At 35.3% G+C, this 5206-nt stretch overlaps 1 pseudogene; it reads right to left on the bottom strand.

Moving 5' to 3' along the window:
* Positions 1–288: 288 nt before the first annotated feature.
* Positions 289–4887, bottom strand: LOC118040289 (histone deacetylase 14, chloroplastic-like; annotated as a pseudogene).
* Between the last annotated feature and the right edge of the window lie 319 nt (positions 4888–5206).

Genomic DNA, 5206 nt, shown 5'->3' with positions numbered 1-5206 from the left:
TGTCAAGTGGCAACGGTATAAATGTCGGTAGATAAAGTAGGATAATATGGCTACAAATATCGGAGCTTGATAACGCCATTCATGTTGCTGATCGAAGACATATAGCTAACTTCGTCCAGTGGTGTGTTGTCCCAGTCACTTCACAGCAAAAGTAACGACCCATTGCTAGATTTCCTTTCTTTATGAAAGTTAGGTTTTTTTTTTTTCTTTTTTTTGAGTTTACCATGTTCTTGGGTGGAAAGGGGAGGAGAGAAGATGGAATGCTTTTGCTTGGATGATTTTAAATCATGGGCAAGAAACCATTCACCTTTCTATTCTGTCCATAAAAAGAAACAAATGGAATGGGAAAAATCATTCATCTAAACATGAACTACAATCTTTTTTTGCAGGATATAACTTTACTAGCTAACGCTTGTCACTGATACCTGTTAAACGATGCTACACAGGAAAATTACTATCCTTTTAAGACATCTAAAGAACTACCTTGGAGATTGCAGTATTTAACCAAGGAAAGCTCTGCTGGTGTTTTAGGTGCCCAACAAGCTTGCTGGCAAAACAGACATGTAATTAATGCCTACACATCTTCAAAGAGAATGCATGTGTTTAATTCTCTGAATCGCTTGCTTCATCTTAGTTGATGGCAGGTTCATCAAACTCAGATGCCAAACTCTTCTCCCCAATGAAAGCATGAAAGTAGCCCGCCGCTGAATATGAAACAGAATCAAGGTTGTATCCTCCCTCCAAGAAAAACACGCAACAGCCGCCACGGATCTTTCGCCAGTTGTTTAATATTAGAGGCAAGCATGCAGCATGTTCCTGTTGTAAATCAAAGACTTCCAAGTGGATCCAGAACATGACCATCATACCTGGAAAAATATTCGCAATGCATGCTTTGTTCAGTCTATTCGTTTTAATAGCACAATAACACAGTTTCAAACCTCAGTATGAGATGTTAAAACTTTGTCAAAACTATTTAGTTCAACCAAGCTTGCTATTTAGAGTTCAAAAGGGCTGTTGAAAGGCTTCACAAACAGTCACTAAGAACTGATGCAGGTGCAAGCAATGCATAACATTTAAATTGCAGTAAAACACCGAGATGATTTTATCTTAGATAGCATAGAAAGGAAAAATGAGTAAAATATTCCCATATGATTGCCACGTCATGTCATTTTGGGAAACAAATTGTTTTCAGCAAAACAGGGAAACGTGTTGCAAAATTATTTCCTTTCGAGGATGTATTGAATTCCATGGGAAGGGTGGCAACTCACCCAGCAGAAGCAAGAAAAATATCTGGCTTGAACCTTTGAGCACTTGGTACAATGACTTCATCAAATACGGGCCTATTGGCAATATCACCTGAGCCTCTTTGTAGAGGCAGATTTAAAGATGTACCTTCACTATCTCCATGATCTAGCTCGTCACTTTTACCAGTACCTGGATAGCTTCCATCCTGTGCTCATAAAAAGGAAAATAGGATTTAAGTGGTTAGCGGGCACATTATGCATTTATACTTACATACGTGTGTATCCAGCAGCAGAAATCCTACTTGAATAATAGCATTTGGCACGCAAACTGCAAGAACATGCCACAAGTACACATATCATGCTGCTGGCTAAGTATAATATAGGTCAGTTAATCACCTATTTTCTGCTTTTTAGCATGTGTTTTGACATGCATATTACTCCCTTGACCCAGAATTATTTGCGTGCCTTGCCAATTTGAGATTGAACAAAATGTTTCTCCTGATTTTCTCTTTCACTTTTAACAATAAATAGCTGAGAATTAGCAAAACTGTCCTTATGATAAAACACAGAAGAATGCATGAAATGTGAGATCCCAAAGTAGTATGAGAATGGACAGAGAAAATGTCAGGACATAGGGAGTAAGAGAACAATAGTTGGTAAACAGAGCACTATTAAAACGACCTCCTGCACAGACAAGATGGCTGGCTTTTATTACTTTTAAGTCTTTAATTTTCCACCTCAAACACAAAGCTAATTACCCAAAGTGAAAAGAAAAACACACAAATGAGAGAAGAGAAAAGGAAGAACAAAGGAAGAACAAAGGAAAAGAAGATGCTTTTTATATCACATCAGTTTTCCTAGTGGCAAAGAAAGTAAAACCTCAATTTTTTCCAAGGGAAGGGGAAATTCAAACCTGAACAATCCCTAACAACCGACAAAGAATGACATTTCATACTAGGTAAGTTAAGATTTTAGAGCACCTTTTATCTTGAAAAAAGGGATGTGCTGAAAATTTGGGGAAATAACACATGCATTCATCACATACATAACCAATATGACAGTTTGGATTTTTGTTGAAGAAACTGGCACATAGTTCATTTTCATAATTGCTTGATTATCTACAGTTCTTCAACAAGGAAACAAAAACTTATTCTGATCATATATTTGCTTGAGATGTCCAGTTGACTAGATTTTTTTCTTTGCAACATCTGACCTTCTGTATCTTTGTTTAAGTATAAAATTCATGCTCCAAATGAGGCATTATAATTGATAAGATAGGACGAAGACAATGAGATAATTTAGCAAGATGCAAAAATTGCATGTGAATAGCAAGAGAAAAATGTATCAAGTGCAAAGAGAATATAGCTTACTTGAATATATTTGGATTGTCATAAAATGCATCATCCGTCCCATTCCCCATGGTGAACATCAAAATCAATGATTGAGACTCGTTTTAATCCATCCACATGATTGGGCATGACGAGCTGCAATGGTCACCTTGCCAAAAAGACAAAAGCTCATGGTTCCTTTTGGTATAGCATGATGCACTGGAGGCATGATCAAGGCAAATCCTGCAAGTGGGGTTCTGGCTGTTCTTAGATGCTGAAGTTAAAAATTAATATTGTTAACCAGTAAATATTGATACAAGTTTTAATGCTGGGAAAAAAAGGAAGAAAAACAATCTGAAAATAGAATATAGAATCTGCAAGGAAAAAGCTTACATGCTAAAGGTGGGTATAGCTCCTCCCCAGCAAATTCTTATTATGCAAGGAAATTTTATATATATTTTAGATAAAATGACATTTTCTTAATAAATTGAGTATGTAAGCATATATTCATAGGCTAATTCCTTCCATCAATTTTGTAGACAAGCAATTTTGGAAGTAACCTTAATTATATTCACAGTAAACCAATGAATTTGGAGAAGTATATAAAATTTTTCTCAACATAGCATAATAGCTATTATGGCAATTTTGTTACCTTTTGGGGATGATGATAATGGAAATTTTTATAGCTCGATTAGTGAAAAAAAGATACAAATAACAATATAAGAAGACTATTGATTGAAAATCATGAAAGGGACATTGCATAATAATTATATACAACATGGAAAAAATGTAATAGTAAGAATATCCAACTGCTACCTTCGAAATGAGCTCTTTCTTTTCAGGAGCACTCACAATTGCAGGAACTCTAAGATGGAATTCTGGATGTGCCTCCTGTTAGTGAAAACAAATGGTGGGGAATCCATGAACTAAGTAAAAAAAAAAACACCTACAAAGATAACCGAAGCATGAATTGCAAAGAAACAACACCATAGTAAATAAAGAAGTTACTCCCTCAGCTGCACATTGTTAGTCCCTATACAGTACTCCCAACTTTTTAAGGGGCCATGCAGTTGACATTTCTTCCAATGTCATAAATTGTACTAATTCAAGATCTTCCAATCCTATCCTGATTAGGTATGCTCTTATATAATTGAAGACAAAAATTGAATTTGTAATTGTAGCCAAAACATGTACAATCAACCTCTAAAAAATCCAGCATTTAGTCCACTGGCACATACATATGGAAAAACACTGAGCTCACTCGAGCCAATTTGAGTTTCAGAGCCCAAGTATGCTAAAGAAGCACAATAAAAGGATGGAGAAAAGCCCCTCAAGTCAACTTTGGTTTTCTCACTTTGCAATAGAATAAAAAAAGATTCTAAAGAATCACATGATCAGAACACAAGCCATTGCAAGACTTCATGTAAGAGCATACCTAACCGACGTCCACCACAAAAAACAAGACAAGCATGCCCCAGAAATGAATGCTTCACAGGAGCAAAGACTCCATAACACATTAGAACATCCATCGTATGAAAGCAGAGGTCAGCTGAAGATTCCTGGTTATGACCCATGGCAGGAACTGCACTCTATATCATTCATGCATCCTTTAACCTTTCAATTGGTGGATTTGGATCCTTATCCAAACTATACGACCAAGAAACAGAAACTCCCCTACTCGTTGTGCAGAACTGCCTTTGCAAAATCAAACGCCTCTGAAAACGTTGGCACCCTGCAGATTGAGCACCAAAACCAAGTGTCTATAGCTATTCTGCTTGCATAGATGATGCCGTACCAAAAATAAAATGTTCCCTAATAAAAACAGCAAGTTTTTTCTTTCTTGTTGAAAAATAGCATGCATGAAAACGTCAAGTGTCACAATAACTTCACCTGAATAGCAAAAATACTTCCAAGACTATAGCCTATAAGAGATCAAATGATAGCTTATAGAGATTTTTATCTTGTAATAATCTTACTAATGAATTATAAAACATGATAATAAGTGATCAATCTTACCATTCTTTCAACAAAAACATTTACTTTGATCAACCATTAAAAAATAAAAAAACTCCAAGAATTGAACAAACCAACAAGCAAAACCCGATTACAGTAGATAATTGTATATTTCAACTTCCATGATTCAATCACAACAAAGTTTGCAAATGCCCCAGAATTTAATATAACAAGTTGAAACAAACATACAAAGGCAGTACCACAAAACCCAGATTGAAAAAAAAAAGAAAAATCATAGAAATAATATATATTTTTTTTTAATTTGAACATTATAAAATTCCAAATTCAGCTAATGGTCTACAGCCTACCAGCTATAAAAATCAGTAAACTTTCTTTTTCTTGTAAAGACACTTGCTTTCATTGAATAGCCACTAAAGTGTAAGTATCTCTAAATAAATAGGAGAGAGAGGAGAAAAGGGTTACCTTCAAAGGATGATAGGCGGAAAGTTGAAGCGGAAGTGTGAGCTTGTGGCGTTCGAACCTGTTTTACATTTTATGTCTTTTTGTATTTTGCTTTTTATTTGCTCTTTTTTATGGGCCTGAGGCGTGGAATATAAACTTTCTTTTGAAATTAATTTTTTTTTTTAGTTAAGTTTTCAGTTTGTTAATGTTTTTTTAGTT

The sequence above is a fragment of the Populus alba genome, chromosome 7 (genome assembly GCF_005239225.2).
Source record: "Populus alba chromosome 7, ASM523922v2, whole genome shotgun sequence".
Classification (NCBI taxonomy): domain Eukaryota; kingdom Viridiplantae; phylum Streptophyta; class Magnoliopsida; order Malpighiales; family Salicaceae; genus Populus; species Populus alba.
This window is presented reverse-complemented; position numbering and strand designations above follow the sequence as displayed.